Source organism: Rhinolophus ferrumequinum, chromosome 19 (genome assembly GCF_004115265.2).
Source record: "Rhinolophus ferrumequinum isolate MPI-CBG mRhiFer1 chromosome 19, mRhiFer1_v1.p, whole genome shotgun sequence".
NCBI lineage: Eukaryota > Metazoa > Chordata > Mammalia > Chiroptera > Rhinolophidae > Rhinolophus > Rhinolophus ferrumequinum.
Window position 1 is genome coordinate 5,508,119 of NC_046302.1, and position 18,476 is coordinate 5,526,594.

General features: G+C 42.1%; 1 pseudogene; it reads right to left on the minus strand.

Annotated features, from left to right (window-relative positions):
- Positions 1–5,943: 5,943 nt before the first annotated feature.
- Positions 5,944–16,244, minus strand: LOC117038676 (probable E3 ubiquitin-protein ligase IRF2BPL; annotated as a pseudogene).
- Between the last annotated feature and the right edge of the window lie 2,232 nt (positions 16,245–18,476).

The window sequence follows — 18,476 nt, forward strand, 5'->3', positions numbered from 1 at the left end:
TGGCACCACAGTTAGAAATATCCCCAGAAAAATTCAGAGCATCACAACACTGGCTGGATGGCTTCCTTCAGTGATATGAACTGTCTCTAAGATCGACAACACTGTTCAAGCTGGAAGATATTGAAGTTATTAAACGTGCACTTGCTTTCAAGTCCTTTGTTGGTGGCATTGACTTTTCTAAATACCAACTCTCCAACATGATTGCTATGGATGAAACTGCAGTGTTTATGGACCAAGGATCTCAAACGACAATTGATCAGAGAGGTGCCTCGTCAATCTACGTTCCCTCCACTGGTTACGAAAGTGCACGTGTTACCTGTATTTTGGCAATTAGTCTGGATAGAAAGAAAGCCCCACCTCTAATCATTAGTAAGGGCAAGAAAGATAAGGTTGAATGTGTTTCAGGCACTTATGTTCTTGAAATCGAAAAAGCCTAGTCCACACAAGCAGTTATAAGGAAGTGGGTCGATTTAATGCTGCCACTTGTTTTTGCGAGGGGGCCAAAGAGTTCTGCTAGTCTGGGATTCAGCCAGCACTCACCGCACTAAAGACATGAAGAACTTCCTTGCAGAGAGAAGAATAGATCAAACAATGATTCCCACAGGAATGACTGCCTATCTCCAGACACTTGATATTGCAATAAACAAGCCATTCAAGGACCATTTGACTATGGAAATCAATGACTACATTGAAAATAGAATGGAGAGAAATCAGCGTGGAAACTTTGTGAGGCCTAGCCTGCAAGAGGTCGTGACTTGGGTGAAGAATTCATGGGATAAAATCACTGACAGCTGTGTTGCCAGTGCACTACGAGCAGGCTACATGAACAAGAAGTGCTCATTTAAGGAGAGCTCTATTGCTGGACATGAGAGATTGGGGCCAATGGTTCTACAGGGAATGGAGTCGCAAGAAATTCAAGCCAGAATTCACGCTTTAGAGAGTTATGATGCTGTTTCAGAAGATGACATGACTGTATTTGAATAAATGTAGATTGCTGTACATGAATAAATGGAGATTATTGTACATGAAAAAATAAGACTTTCCCTGAAAATAAGCCCTACTACATCTTTTGGAGCAAAAATTAATTTAAGACCAGGTCTTATTTTCAGGGAAATACGGTAGATAGGCTTACCTAAAGTAAAGACCGACCTGTGTCAAGGAAGCTACAGGCCCTGCATGTGACTACCAGCCATGACCCGCTTTTACTTAGGAATTTTTATGTTCAGACCATTCTATGTGGTTACTTTCAGTCTCTGAGTGTGTAGGGCCCACCATGCAGGCCTCTCCTGAGCTTGTCATGTTGAGTATGTGACCCCTTTTTTATCCACATTAGGGAAATGCAATTAAAAACCACGATGAGATATCACTTTACACCCACTAGGATGGTCATGGAAAGGATGTGGAGAAACTGGAACCCTCATACATTGCTGGGGCTCGTGTAAAATGGTGCAGCCACTGTGGAAAACAGTTTGGCAGTTTTTCCAAAAAGTTAAAATGAAGAGTTAACCATAGTACCCAGCAATTCCATTCCTAGGAATATATCTGTTTTGTTTGACATTGACTCCTAAGAAACAGCTTTGATTCCTCTTTAACCTCATCCTCATGTCTACTGGGTAGCTGGGTGCTTTTATTCTCTAAAATATGCACTCAGGACAATTGAAATGATTATATATTTAAATAAGCCTGGCCCAAGGAGAATGGTTTAAACTTTGTTCTCCTTTTTCCATTTCTGTCACAGAACTGTATGTGGTCAAGACTTCTCTCTTGAGGTGGAGAGGCTCGGATAGATGTGGTGGTTTCCTTTGTATTTATAACATCTGTGCTTCTGCGCTGAGCTGCTCTGCAGGTCTGAGTGGTCCTGGCACAACTGGAATTCATCATGGCGAGTAAGTATCACCTGCTGTATTTTCCAGGCAAGCAGGGCAAGTGGCTCCATAAGTCAGGTGCCTGTCCAGGCTACTGCTAAATGACCAGTGGTGATCCTAGAGTAGATGATGGGGCAGCATCTTCTGGAGCCCCAATTCCTTCCTAATACCATCATCTCCACATTCCCATTCTTTACCTTCTAACTCCTATGAAAATTAACCTAGGCCTGGGAAATTAGGTAATATCAATACCAGAGCTAGGCTTTTCAGAAATATTTGGATTTTTTTGTCTGAGAATCAAAGATCTGAATATGTCAAGTGCAGCTACTATTTGGAAATGGAAAACAAAGGCTACCAAGATTTGTTAGCAGAGCCACATGGGCAGCCAGGAGATAGAGAAGTTAATAGATGTACCTGTGTACAAGGTACAATTTAGATATTTCTGTCTTATCCACTGTCTCAGCTTGTTCTCTGTTGCGGCACCAGCCACAAAGCTTCACATCTGTCCCTCCCAGAAACCCTTTCCTTAATGGCCAGCTTCAAGTTTTTCTCCTCTAATATGCAAAGCAATTCAGCCGCTTTCATTTCAACTCCTGTAACCACAATATTAAAGAAAACATGTTTGACAATAAGGAGTCTCTAATATGCCCAATATATTCAGCTCATTGTGAATGAATATATTCAGCTCTCCCAGATGAAAATCCCTGCATGCACAATTATTTATTCATTCAGCAAACATTTATTGAGCAGATACTAGGTGTTAGGCGCTGGATGCAGAAATAAAGCGCAGGGTAGAGATTCAGGGGTGAGACCCTCCACTAACATTAGCCCGCTGTCTGTTTTCTGGCACCCTGCCTTTGTGCAAGCTCTTCCCTCTGCTGGTGTGCACATCCCCTTCGTTTGTATGATTAACTTGCACTCAACTCTTGACATCACTTCCCCAGACCAGCCCAACCTGTGTGGTTTCAGAGCATCTCTTCCCTGTTCCTATAATACAGTGTGCATGTTTTTATCTTCACATCTGTCACAAGAAACTGAAAATAACTCCTAAAAAGGGGGGAAGAGAAAGCTCAGAGCAGACCACATTATTTTCAGTATAGCTTTGAGGTTTAAAGATTTGATTTCTCCTGATTGAGCTTCTAAAAAAAGAATAAAAATGAATTTTGGCACAAGCACAGAAAATTGCCTGTTAGATGTGACGTGGACAGGCTCTGATGCCCCCAAGAGCTTGCCAGTTATCCTGACTGCACAGGTCACCATTTGCACACTTGTCACTGCCTAGCTAATGGCTTGTGGGATGGTGCCTGTGCCGAAGTGCCAGGCTGGACAGGAGGGACCTGGTCAGAGATACTTCTCTTAGGGAGTCAGCATGTGGGGCATTGTAAGGAGACAGGAATGTGAAGCAGAAATGGGAGCCCATAGCGAGGCAGGCAGTGAGCTACAGAAGCAGAGATAAGCAGGCTGAATACCGACAGCCTGTTTTGTATGTAGTCGTCTCTCTACAGTGGCGAACAGCAGAGGGTGCTTCAGGTTGTTGTTGGGACTAAGGAGACAATGTAGATGTCAATTTGCAGTCCCCTTGAAACCTAGTAGCACACCTGAGCTTTCCTGTGCCTCTCAGCTTTTCTAGAGAGTCTCATGAAAACTCATCAACAGAGGTGTCATCTAAATATCTCTCTGACAGAGGTCAAAAGAAAGATAAGAAGAACAATGGATTGGAAAGGGAAATCTTAGGTAAAAAAAAAGAAGCATTTCAATTAGATGTGCAAAGTTTCTGTGGTTCACCTGGTTTTTGTTTTTGGTATTCTTAATGCTTTATTTTAAAAATTTGGGTGTGCATACACAGACATTTTTATCATTATTATTTTAAATTTTCCCTACAAATTTTATTTTATTGTGGTAAAAAGCACATAACATAAATTTATACTGTTAACAATATTTAAGTGGACAGTATAGTATTATTAACTGCATGTACATTGTTGTACAACAGATCTCTAGAACATTTTCATCTTGTGTGACTGAAACTCTATACCCACTGAACAATAACTCCTCCATTCCCCCAACCCCAGCCCCTGGCAACCACCATTCTACTTTCTTTTTCTATGAGTTTGATTACTTTAGATCTTTATATAAGTAGAATCATGTATTAATAGTATTTGTCTTTTTGTGATTGGCTTTTTCGCTTTGCATAATCTCCTCAAGTTTTATTCATGTTGTAGCATATGACAGGATTTCCTTCTTTTTAAAGGCTGAATAATATTCCATTGTATGTATAGATCACATTTTCTATATTCATTCATCCATCCATGGACATATATGTTGCTTCCACTTGTTGGCTATTGTGCATAATGCAATAAACATGGGTGTGAAAAATACCTCTTTGAGATCCTGTTTTCAATTCTTTTAAGTATGTACCCAGACCTGGACTGCTGGATCATATCGTAGTTATATTTTTGATATTTTTAGGAAATTCCATACTATTTTCCATAGTAGCTGCCCCATTTTACAACCCACCAACATTGCAAAAGTATTCCAGTTTCTCCACATCCTCACCAAAACTTGCTATTTTCTAGGTGTTTTTTTTTTTAAGATTTTATTGGAGAAGGGGAACAGGACTTTATTGGGGAACAGTGTGTACTCCCAGGACTTTTCCAAGTTGGAAGTTGCAGGGGGCGCAGCCCACCATCCCTTGGTGGGAGTTGAAGAGTTGAACCGGCAACCTTGTGGTTGAGAGCCAGCGCTCCAAGCACAGCTCCATTCCCAGTTGCCCAGAGCTCACCCTCTAACCAACTGAGCCACTCGTCCACCCTCTAGGTTTTTTTGATAGTGGCCATCTTAATGGGTATCTCATTGTGGCTTTGATATGCATTTCCCTGATGACTAGAGACATCGAATATCTTTTAATATGCTTGTTGGCTATTTGTATATCTACTTACAAGAAATGTCTATTCAACTCTATTGTTTGTTTTTAAAAATAGAGTTATTCGCTTTTTTTGATATTGATTTTTAGGAATTCTTTATATATATATATTTTATATATTCTGGATATTAGCTTCTTATTTGATATATGGTTTGCAAATATTTTCTTATTCCATCGATTGATTTTTAACTCTGTTAATTGTTGCACAGGTTTTAAGGTTGATATAGCCCCGTTTGTCTACTTTTGCTTTTGTTTCCTGTGCCTTTTGTGTCATATCCAAGAAATTATTCCCATTCCAATTTCATGAAGATTCTCCCCAACATCTCCTAAGATGTTTTTTTTAATATCAGTTGAATTTATTACAAGTTACTAAGCTCCAAGGTACATTACAGTGTTCTGTTAGCTACAGAAATGTATAAAGGACAAACAGATCAGATTCTCCATGTCTAGTGTTTCGCTCTACTGTTCAAAAGCATCCCTGCATCAATAAAGCAACAACAAAAAAACACGTGAAAATTCAACACATTCACTTCGTTAGAAACAGCCCAAATATTTTCCCTCACAAACTTGCAACAAAAAAAATACCCGGCCCCCTCTCAACACGCCCCTTACCATTTTGCAAACAAAACAGAAAAACAAAACAAAACAGAACAAAATAAAGTGAAGATTTCAACACTTGGGGCTGTTTAGAAAGAAGCTGTCACCATTTCATAGCATCATTTTTTTAGGCAGCAACACTGGCTTTGGGGGGAAAAAAGTCATTTTATTTTTATGTGTTTTTTTCCCTTCAGATAATGCATAACATTTACAAAAATACACACCACCATCAGCAGTCGTTGCTAAGGGTTATTAATTGTGTACTTAGGCAAACACTCTGCCACTAAATAAATGCTAACAAATACGATGAAAATGACCCAACTAATATTATACTGCTTAACACAAACCAATTTATCCTTCAAATGAAGTTACATATCTTTTTTTCAAAATATGGAAACATATGACGAAAATAATGTCTATACATAAGACTAACTTTTTGCAGTTTGTTATATTCACAATTCTACATCTTGGGGGTGAGGGAAGGGATGGTCGATGTGGGCGGGGAGGGGCCCTCTGGATTGGAGAGAAACTAGTCTGGGGCAAAGGAGGTGGCTTTCTTGTTCAAGGGTCTCTCTCCTTTTTCACTTTAATATCCCCAGCTAAGATCGTCGCGATCTCACCCTGCATGAAAGCCCAAGGTACATATGACCCTACTAGGGGTCATTTCTTTTTGCTGGGTCAGTACGCCTCTCTGGTGACCGCTGGGCCTTGATACTCTTTCTAGAGCAAGGCAAGCAGAATTTGTGGCTGGGGGCGGATGGGCACTGAACGAAATGCGTGTCCTCCAAACGTTCATGGCAAATGGTAAAGCAGAGGGGCCCGCTTGGCCACAGGGGAATCCGGAATGTTTTGGGGGTGCACTTGGTCCATGCCTGGGTGGGTGCTAGGTGGCGGGGGGCGCCATCTGCAAATTCAGGTCCCCGTTCCGTGAGGCCACGGCACTGCCTGGACACAGAAGCCGGCGACACTGGGCTGCTGCTGTTGAGCCGCGCGGACGCAGTGGTGGAGTGCACGGAACTGCCATCCTTGGGCGGGTGCGCGGTGCCCAGAGTGCTGCGGCCGAAATGAGGGAGGCCTTGGGGGATGGACCGCTCTGAGGGCCGACTCAGGCAGGGTGAGTCGGTTGGAATAGGGTCCCAAGGGTTGGGGCGGTGGAGACGGACCCCCGGACGTATGCCCCGGCGCCACCAAGCCCCCGACCGACCTGGTGAACTTTAGTGCCTTGCTCTGGTTCGCCATCCACTGCTGCCTCTGCAGCTCCTTGCCCAGCTTCAGCTCGCCCTCGGTGGAGTCCGGAGGCTTGGGGTGCGCCTTCCTCTTAAGCAGGTTGGCGGCTGCGCCCCGACCGGAGGGGGAGGCGGGCTGCAGGGCCCCAGTCCCCGGAGGTGCACTGAGGGCGTGGCTTAGACTCACCAGCGCCGTGGGCAGCACCGGGCAGCTGCTGTCCAGGTAGGGCTGCGGCAGCATGTCGGCGCCGGGCATGCCCTTCTTGAAGAAGCGCACGGTCTCGGGCAGCAGGTCTCCAAGTAGACACCAGTTTCCGGAGCCGTGCTTTTTCTCATACTCCAGATACTTGAAGCCGGAGGACAGACCCCTGCCGAAGTCCTTCATATAGTCCTGGTAAATCTGCTTGGCCACCCCAGATGCGCTGGAGTACATGTTGCCCGAGCCCGTGGGGTACTCAATGAATAGCTTCAATTCGTAGTCCATGCCGGTCTTGGAGACGCAGCCCAGCAGCTAGTGGTCCGTCTTGAAGCACACCTCGTAGGGTGCGCAGCCAGCCAGCGTGAGCAGCGTATCGTGGACCATCTTGGGCTTGTTGGCCCACTGCTCTGCGCCACTGCGAGGGCTGTCGCTCAGCTCGGCCAGGGTCTCGGCGTTAGGTTGCTTCTCCTTCAGCTCACGCTGCTGGTCGGTGTTCGACACCGAGCCGGACCTTTTGCCATCAGCACCCACGCCCACCTCGGTCACCAAGGACAAAGTCGAAGACTACATGGTGGACTCCCGGTGCGCCCTGGGGGCGGGGGAGGGGCTCTGGGGGTGCGGGCGTTGGGGGCCCACGGCTGCCAGGTCGTAGGGCAGCGGTAGCGGCAGCACAGAGGCGCAGGCCGGATCGTTAAGCAGCGTCTGCCGCAACAAACTGGGGGGTGCGGGGGAGGGCACCGTGAGCTCGGGGCCTCTGCCACCCCCTGGTTGGGCAGCCCCGTCACTAGCCCACCGTACGTCCCGAGCTGAGAGGCCACCGACGCTGACCCCGAAGAAGATTGGGGCTCTGGCGGTTCAGCTCTGGGGGGCCCCTCCTCCGGTGCAGGTCTGCAGAAGCCATTGGGGCCACCCAAGCCGTTGGGCAGCTGCGCGGTGTGGCTGATGCTTCCCAGGCCTACGGGCGGTGGCCGATACTGGAAGCGGCCGCGCTGTTCCATCGTGGCGGCGGCGGCGGCGGCGGCGGCGGCACCGTTCAGGCCATAGCGATCCAGGCCGGATGGGGTTGCCAGCACCGGAGGCTTGCCGGAACCATCAATGTGGTTAAGGTGTTGTTGCTGGGGCTGCTGCTGCCGCTGCCGCCTCCGCCACCTTAGCCCGCAGGGCCACCGTCTTGACCCCGACGGGAGTTGGCGGTGGGGTGGGAGTGGGGAAGCAGCAGTCCTGGGAGCAGCCAGGGACCCGCTTCAGCTGTCGCGCGGCCTCCATCACGAACTCTAGGCGATCGACACCCTTGTAGTTGATGCAACCACGGCATACGAGTTGGGAGAAGACCCAGATCATGGCCCAGGTCATATCGGGCAGGGCAGGTCGCAGGACTGTATCGGAGACTAGGACACTTGTGCCGGACACTTGTTGCCAGCTCTGAGGAAGGTAGACCACCAGCGATCTGCTGAAGGTTGTCTCTGCAGCGCCTTCTCTGGGAGGACTGGCCTGCTGGAGAGGGAGTCCGGCAGCCAGGGAAGGGGTAGTGTGAGAAAATTTTGCCCCCTTCTAAGAGTTTTACAGTTTTAAGTCGTGGGTTTAATTCTTTAATCCATTTTGAGTTAATTTTTGTGTATGGTGTTAGTTAAGGGTACATCTTCATTATTCTTTCACATGTGGATATCCAGTTTTCCCAATACCATTTATTAAAGACACTATTCTGTCCCCATTGTTTACTCTTGGCACCCTTATTGAAGATCTTTTGGATCAAAATGGCGGCATGAGGAGAGCCTCTGTAAATCTCCCCTGGAATTTACAACTAAACGAACAACTACAACTCCACAAAGGACTCCCTGCACAGCAGACAGGCAAGACGAAGAGGCCCACTACTGAATTCACCTAAAGGTGGGCAAATCGTGGGGGGGGGCCGGGGGGTGGGGAGGAGGGAAGGGAGAAGTGTGGAGACGGAGGTGCGCGGGCGCAGGATGCAGACCTAGCTCAGTGCTCCGAGCTCGCTGCATCCCGGAACTACCGCAGCTGCAGGAGAGGGAAGAACTCAGACCGCTAGGGCTCCATTTATGGCCCACAGGGATGAGGGGACAGCATATAACACAGCTGAACCCAACGCTCACGGCAGAGACCTTGGAAAAAAGACTGAGGGAAGAAGGCTGAAAATGTTGGTTTAAGCCCTCACTGCTGTGCAGAGAACAGAAGCCTTAGGCACTTAGACTAGCCGCCCCCTCTCTACCCTCCCAGAGCTCGAGCTGCCCCCACCTCCTGGTGCTAGAAACGGAACAGTAGCAGTGTCAGATCAAAAGAACAGAATATTTGCTGTTCTGAGAACTGTGGCCCACAGACACAGCTTCGCAGCCCAACTAGTTCCGGCAAAGGGGAGGGAGCTATGGAAGCAAGACCGGCTGTGGTGGTGGTCGCCGCCATTGCTCTGGGCCACCTCTCACAACTCACCCCGTGCCGGCTCCACCTATCTGGGCAGATCCCAGTAGGAGTAAAAAGAACTGCTGAAACATATGGGCTCTGAATCTGGTGCAGGAAGAGCTTTGGAACTTCATAAGCTCTCCGCATACACTCACACTGTGCCCTGTGACCCAGGCGAACTATTAACAGAGGAGAAGCCCGTCTCCCAGGGAATCCCCCCATTGAGTGAGAAGCTGGAATAGTGCAGAGAAAACATAGCACTACCGTGTGAGAGAGAAAAAAAAGTGCAGTCGGAGAGAAAATAAAACATTTTACCAACAAGTACTGGAAAACAAAAGAAAGACCTCTTCCTATCAACCTGTTGCAGAAGCCACTCCTGTAGATGTCTAGGAAGAGAAATAATAAATCAGTAATTGCCATGAATAACCAAGGCAACAAGACAGCTCAGAAACAAAGTGAAAAGTCTCCAGAAAAGGAACTTCAAGATATGGAAATATGTGATTTAAATGACAGAGAATTCAAGATTGCAGTTCTAAAAAAACTCAACGAGATGCAAAAAAACACAGAAAGGCAGTTTAATGAACTCAGAATCAAAATCAAAGAACAACATGAACATTTTACCAAAGAGATTGAAATTTTAAAAAAGAACCAAATAGAATTTCTGGAGACTAAGAACTCAAAATAAGAAATTAAGAATGAAATAACCAGCTTAGGTAGTAGAGTTGACCAGATGGAGGAAAGAATCAGTGACATCGAAGATAGAAACCTGGAAATTACACAGATGGAAGTGGAAAGAGACTTGAGACTTAAAAGAAATGAAAGAACTCTACAAGAACTTTCTGACTCTATCAGAAAGAGCAATATAAGAATAATGGGCATACCAGAAGGAGAAGAAAGAGAGAAGGGAACAGAGAATATATTCAAACAAATTGTTGATGAGAACTTCCCAAACTTGTGGACAGAACTGGATCCTCGAATCCAAGAAGCAAATAGAACACCTAATTACCTCAATCCCAACAGGCCTTCTCCAAGGCACACTGTATTGAAGCTGTCTAAAATCAACGACAAAGAAAGAATCCTTAAGGGAAAAGCAGCCAGGGAAAAGAAGACAGGGAAAAGCAGCCAGGGAAAAGAAGACGGTAACCTACATTGGAAAGCCCATTAGATTATCATCAGAATTATCATTATTTTCAGCAGAAACTCTACAAGCCAGGAGGGATTGGAACCAAATATTCAAACTATTGAAAGAGAGAAATTATGAGCCAAGAATAATATATCCAGCAAAGATATCCTTTAGATATGAAGGAGGAATAAAGATCTTTCCAGACATACAGAAGCTGAGGGAATTTTCTAATACACGACCTGCAGTACAAGAAATACTAAAGGAGGCTATTCGACCACCATCAACAGGGACAACTTGTGTCAACCAAAACATAAAAAGGGGGAGAGTAAAGGCCTGAACCGGAATATGGGAATGGAGAAAGTAAGCGTGCTGAAAAAAATGGAATACTCTAAATATCAAACTTTCTTTTACATAAACTTAAGGGTAACCACTCAAAAAAAATCCAGAACTGAAACATATACTGTAATAAAAGAAACAGAGGGAAACATCATAGAATACCACCACACAGAAATAATAGACAACAACAAAAAGGCAAAGAAACAATGGAGACACAGCCTTACCAGAAAACTAAAGATAGAATGATAGGAAATCCTCACATATCAATTACATGTAATCTCCCTACATGTAAATGGACTGAACTCACCAATAAAAAGGCACAGAGTAGCAGATTGGATCAAAAAACTAAACCCAACCATATGCTGTCTCCAAGAGACACATCTCAGCTACAAGGACAAGCACAGACTCAAAGTGAAAGGGTAGAAATTGACACTTCAAGCAAATGGTACCCAGAGAAAATCAGGTGTAACCATAATGATATCAGATGAAACAGACTTCAAGGTGCAAAAGATAACAAGAGACAAAGATGGACATTTCATAATGGTAAAGGGGACTATACAACAAGAAGACATAACAGTCATCAATATTTATGCCCCCAATCAGGGAGCACCGGAATATACCAAGCAACTACTAACAGAACTAAAGGGAGAGATAGACCAAAACACAATTTATACTAGGGGACTTAAATATATCACTGACAGCTATGGATAGGTCATCCAAACAGAAAATAAATAACGAAATAGCAGCCCTAAATGACACATCAGATGAAATGGATATAATTGACATGTATAGAGCACTTCATCCTAAGACATCAGACTATACATTCTTTTCTAGTTTACCTGGAACATTCTCAAGGATAGAACATATGTTGGGACATAAAATCAGCCTCCGCAAATTTAAGAAGATTGAAATCATACCAAGCATATTCTCTGATCACAAGGCTTTGAAATTGGATATCAACTACAAAAAGAAAGCAGGAAAAAGCACAAACACATGGAGATTAAACAACATACTTTTAAAGAACAACTGGGTCAAAGAAGAAATTAGAGGAGAGATCAAAAGATACATAGAAACAAATGAGAATGAAAATACATCCTACCAAAATTTTTGGGATGCAGCGAAAGCAGTTTTAAGAGGGAAATTTATATCATTACAGGCCTATCTCAAGAAACAAGAAAAATCCCAAATAAATAACCTCATGTTAAACCTTAAAGAACTAGAAAAAGAAGAACAAGTGAAACCCAAGGTCAGCAGAAGAAAGGAAATAACAAAAATCAAAGCAGAACTAAATGAAATAGAGAACAAAAAGACAATAGAAAAAATTAATGTGACAAAGAGCTGGTTCTTTGAAAAGATTAACAAAATTGACAAACGCTTGGCAAGACTCACTAAGATAAAAAGAGAGAAGACACTAATTAACAAAATCAGAAATGAAAAAGGGGAAGTTATCATGGACACCACAGAAATACAAAGGATCATCCAAGAATACTATGAAGGACTATATGCACCAAATTCAATAACCTAGAAGAAATGGACAAGTTCTTAGAAGCATATAGCCTTCCAAGGCTGAACCATGAAGAACTGGAAAATCTAAACAGACCGACCAACAGTAACGAAATTGAATCAGTCATCCAAAACCTTCCCAAAAGCAAAAGACCGGGACCAGATGGCTTCACTAGTGAATTCTACCAAACCTTCAAAGAGGATCTAATACCAATCCTGCTCAAACTCTTCCAAAAAAATTGAAGAAGAGACAGTACTCCCTAACTCATTTTATGAGGCCAACATTACCCTGATACCAAAACCTGGTAAGGAGAACACAAAAAAAGAAAACTACAGACCAATATCTCTGATGAATACAGATGCAAAAATCCTCAACAAAATTCTAGCAAACCGAATACAACAACGCATTAAAAAGATTATTCATCATGACCAAGTGGGGTTCATACCTGGGGCACAAGGATGGTTCAACATCCACAAATCCATCAATGTGATATATCCCATAAACAAAATGCAGGACAAAAATCATATGGTTATATCAATTGATGCAGAAAAAGCATTTGACAAGATACAACATCCATTTATGATTAAAACACTTAATAAAATAGGTATAGAAGGAAAATACCTTAACATAATAAAGGCCATATATGACAAACTCTCAGCTAATCTCATAATTAATGGTGAAAAACTGAAGCCCTTTGCTCTACGTTCAGGAACACGACGGGGCTGTCCCCTATCACCTCTGCTTTTCAACATAGTGTTGGAAGTCCTTGCCAGAGCAATCAGGCAAGAGAAAGAAATAAAAGGCATCCAAATTGGGAATGAAGAAGTTAAATTGTCACTCTTTGCAGATGACATGATGCTATATATAGAAAACCCTAAAGACTCCACCAAAAAGCTATTAGAAACAATCAACTCATACAGTAAAGTTGCTGGCAGCAAAATCAACGTACAAAAGTCCACTGCATTCCTATATACTAACAATGAAATCTCAGAAAAAGAAATACAAAAAGCTACTTTTGCAATTGCAGCAAAAAGAATAAAATACCTAGGAATAAACTTAACCAAGGATGTGAAAGACCTATATGCTGAAAAGTATAAGACATTTTTAAAAGAAATTGAAGACACAAAGAAATGGAAAGACATTCCATGCTCATGGATTGGAAGAATCAACATAGTTAAAATGGCAATATTACCCAAAGGAATATACAGATTTAATGCAATCCCCATCAAAATCCCAATGGCATTTTTTAAAGAAATAGAACAAAAGATCATCAGATTTGTTTGGAACCACAAAAGACCCTGAATAGCCAAAGCAATCTTAAGAAAAAAGAGCAATACTGGAAGTATCACACTCCCTGTCTTTAGTTTGTACTACAGGGCTACAATAATCAAAACAGCATGGTATTGGCAGAAAAACAGACACATAGACCAATGGAATAGAATTGAGAACCCAGAAATAAAACCACATAAATATAGACAGATAATTTTTGACAAAGAAGCAAAAAACACAATGGAGAAAAGACTGCCTCTTCAGTCATGGTTCTGGGAGAACTGGATAGCTACGTGCAAAAGAATGAAACTGGACTGCTATCTGTCACCATGTACCAAAATTAATTCAAAATGGATCAATGACTTAAGCATAAGACCTGACACAATAAACTGCATAGAAGAAAACATAGGTACTAAACTTATGGACCTTTGGTTCAAAGAGCATTTTATGAATTTGACTCCAAAGGCAAGGGAAGTAAAAGCTAAAAGAAACGAATGGGATGATATGAAAGTTAAAAGCTTCTGCACAGCAAAAGAAACCATCGACAAAATAAAGAGGCAACCAACTGAATGGGAGAAGATTTTTGCAAGCAGTGCCTCTAATAAGGGACTAATATCCAAAATATACAAGGAACTCATGAAACTCAACAACAAAAAAATAAACAACCCAATTGAAACATGGGCAGATGACCTGAAGAGACATTTCTCCAAAGAGGACATACAAATGAAAAATAGATATATGAAGTAATGCTCAACGTCACTAATCATCAGAGAAATGCAAATAAAAACCACAATGAGATATCACCTCACCCCAGTCAGAATGGCTACCATCAACCAGACAGATAGTAACAAGTGTTGGAGAGGCTGTGGAGAAAAAGGAACCCTCATCCACTGTTGGTGGAAATGCAGACTGGTGCAGCTGTTATGGAAGGCAGTATGGAGGTTCCTCAAAAAATTAAGAATAGAATTACCATATGACCCAGCAATCCCTCTCCTGGGTCTCTACCCAAAATATCTGAAAACATTTATACATAAAGACACGTGTGCTCCAATGTTCATTGCAGCTTTGTTTACGGTGGCCAAGACATGGAAACAACCAAAATGTCCTTCGATAGATGAATGGATAAAGAAGTTGTGGTATATATACACAATGGAATAATATTTGGCGGTAAGAAAAGATGATGATATAGGACCATTTGTGACAACATGGATGGATCTTGAGAGTATAATGCTAAGTGAAATAATTCTGACAGAAAAAAGCAGAGAACCATATGATTTCATTGATATGTGGTATATAAACCAAAAATAACAAAATAACGAGACAAATGAGAAACAAAAACTCATAGACACAGACAATAGGTTAGTGGTTACCAGAGGGTAAAGGGGGAGGGAGGTGGGAGATGAGGGTAAGGGGGATCAAATATATGGTGATGGAAGGAGAACTGACTCTGGGTGGTGAACACACAATGGGATTTATAGATGATGTAATACAGAATTGCACACCTGAAATCTATGTAATTTTACTAACAATTTTCACCCCAAAGAATTAAAAAAAAAATCATTTGGTCATAAATGTGTGGCTTTATTTCTGGGTTGTCTGGTCTGTTCTGTTGGTCTATCATTCCCGTACCACAAATTATTGTAATTTTGTAATATGCTTTGAAATCAGAAAGTGTGAGACCTCCCACTTTGCCCTTTTTCCTCAAGATTGTTTTGGTTATTTTAGGTCCATTGAAATTCAATATGAATTTTAGGATCTTTTTTTTTTCCCTTTTATTTCTGCAAAAAAAAAAAAAAGGTGCCATTGGGATTTGGATAGAGATTGTATTGAATCTGAAGATTGTCTTGGGTAGTATGGACATTTGACAATATTGTCTTTCAATCCATGTCACAGAATGTCTTTCCATTTATTTGTCTTTTTAAATTTCTTTCAGGAATGTTTTATAGTTTTAACTGAACCAATCTTTTGCTTTCTTGGTTGTTTATTACTACATATTTTATCCATTTTGATGCTATTGTAAATGCAATTATTTTTTTAATTTCCTTTTTGGAATGTTCAGTGTTAGTATATAAAAATGCAACTTATTCTTTTTTTTTTTTAACTTTTATTTGTTTAAGTGTTTTTCCAGGACCCATCAGCTGCAAGTAGTTGTTTCAATCCAGTTGTGGAGGGCGGAGCTCACAGTAGCCCATGTGGGGATCGAACCCGCAAACTTGTTAAGAGAACCACGCTCTAACCAACTGAGATAACTGGCTGGCCTGCAACTTATTTTTGAATGTTGGTTTTTGTATCCTGCAACATAGCTGAATTCATTTATGAGTTCTAATAGGATTTTTTTTTCTGTGGAATATTCTGGATTTCCTACAAATAAGATCTTGTCTGTTAGCAGATAATTTTTCTTTCTAATTTGGATGCATTTTATGTCTTTTACTTGCCCAATTTTTCTGGGTAGGACTTCCAGGACTATACTGAATAGAAGTGGTGAGAGTGGGCATCCTTGCCATGTTCCTGATCTTAGAGGAAAAGCTTTCAGTTTTACACCATTGAGTATGATTTTAACTGCGGGCTTTTCATATATGACCCTTATTGTGTTTAGGTTATTTCCTTTTATTCCTAATTTCTTGTGTGTTTTTATCATGAAAGAATGTTGAATTTTGTCAAATGCCTTTTCTGTATCAAGATGATCATGTAACTTTTATCCTGAAATGTTAATGTGGTGTATTACATTTATTGATTTTCTTATGTTGAACCATCCTTGCATTACAGGAATACATCTCACTTGTTCATGCTGTATAATCTTTTTAAAGCGCTATGGGGTTCGGTTTACTAGTGTTTTGTTGAGGATTTTTGAATTATCATCATAAATATTGGTCTCTAGCTTTGTTTTTTTTTTTTTTTTTTTTTAAGATCTTATTGGGGAAGGGGAACAGGACTTTATTGGGGAACAGTGTGTACTTCCAGGACTTTTTTCCAAGTCAAGTTGTTGTCCTTTCAATCTTAGTTGTGGAGGGTGCCGTTCAGCTTCAAGTTGTTGTCCTTTCAGTCTTAGTCGTGAAAGGCGCAGCTCAGCTCCAGGTCCAGCTGCCGTTGCTAGTTGCAGGGGGTACAGCCCACCATTCCTTGCGGGAGTCCAACTGGCAATCTTGTGGTTGAGAGCCCGCACTCCAACCAAATTAGCCATTCGGGAGCTCAGCGGCAGCTCAGCTCAAGGTGCTGTGTTCAATCTTAGTTGCAGGGGGCAGAGCCCACCATCCCTTGCGGGACTGGTGGAAATTGAACTGGCAACCTTGTGGTTGAGAGCCCACTGGCCCATGTGGGAATCCAACCGGCAGCCTTTGGAGTTAGGAGCATGGAGTTCTAACTACCTGAGCCACTGGGCTGGCCCCGGTCTCTAGCTTTCTTATAGTACCTTAGGTGTTGGTATCAGAGTAATGCTGAACTCATAAAATGCATTAGGAAATGTTCCCTTCTCTTCAAATTTTGGAAAAAGTTTAAGAAGAATTGGTGTTAATTCTTCCTTAAATATTTGGTAGAATGTTCCAATGACGCCCTCTCATCCTGGGCTTTTCTTCTTTGGGAGGTTTTTGGTTACTGATTCAACCTCTTTACTAGTTATAGGTCTGTTCAGATTCTTTGTTTTTTCATGATTCAGTCTTTCTAGATTGTATTCCAACAAAATGGATAACATAGAAGAAACATACAATATAGCTGCATTCCATATTAGTCAGAAAAGATACTTGTATCATTTCAGTGTTCTTAAATTTGTTGACTTTTTTTGTGACCTAATGTAATCTTGGAGAATGTTCCATGTGTACTTAAGAATGTGTATTCTGCTGTTGAGTGCAGTGCTCTGCATGTGCCTGATAGGTTCGAGTGGTCTATAGTGTTCAAGTCTTCTGTTTCCTTATTGATCTTCTGTCTGGTTCTTTTATCCACTATCGAAAGTGGGGTATTGAAATTCCTACTATTATTGTTATTGTCTATGAGGTGGAACAATTAAGTTCGCGAACTCATCCTAGAAAAAGTCTTACATACCTCATTGCTGAATATCACTATGGTCACCTTCTAAGTACTCCCCTTGGGAAGCTATGCACCGATGCCAGCACCTAGTCCACCCTTCAAAGCAATTTTGGAACTCTTTCTGGAATGGCCATCAGAGCTGTCATCGTATTACCCGTGATGTCCTGAATGTCATCAAAATGTCTTCCTTTCAGTATTTCCTTTATTTTCAGGTAAAGAAAGAAGTCACTGGGGGCCAGATTAGGTGAGTAGGAAGAGTGTTCCAATAGTTATTTGTTTACTGCCTAAAAACTACCTCACAGACAGTGCCATGTTAGCTGGTGCATTGTATGACGGAAGAGCCATGAATTGTTGGCAAAAAGTTCAGGTTGTCTAACTTTTTCATGCAGCCTTTTCAGCACTTCCAAATAGTCAACTTTGGTTAACTGTTTGCCCAGTTGGTACAAATTCATAATGAATAACCCCTCTGATATCAAAAAAAGGTTAGCAACATCATTGCAACAAGTTCTCGAACTTAATTGTCAGACCTCATATTTCACTCTTCAGTTCTGTCAGTTTGCTTTGTATATTTGGGTGCTCTGATGTTGGTGCATATATAATTTATATCTTTTTGGTGTATTAACTTTTATCTTTATGTAATGCTTTTTCTCTAGTGAGTTTTCAACTTAAAGTCTATTTGTCTGATACTAGTATAGCTACTGCTGCTCTCCTCTGATTACGATTTGCATGGAATATCTTTTTCTATCCTTTCATTTTCAGCCCACCTGTGCCTTTACATCTAAGGTGAGTCTCTTGTAGACAGTGGGGCTGTTTAGGTTCATTCTGTTAGGAATTTTTTGAGCTTCTCAAATTTGGATGTCAATTTCCTTCAGATTAGGGACGTTTCAGCCATTATTTCTTTAAACAAACTGTCCCTTTTTCCTTTTTTCTCCTTCTGGGCCTCTCATAATGCATATATTGGTCTATTTTATAGGTCCCTTAGGCTTTCTCCATTGGTTT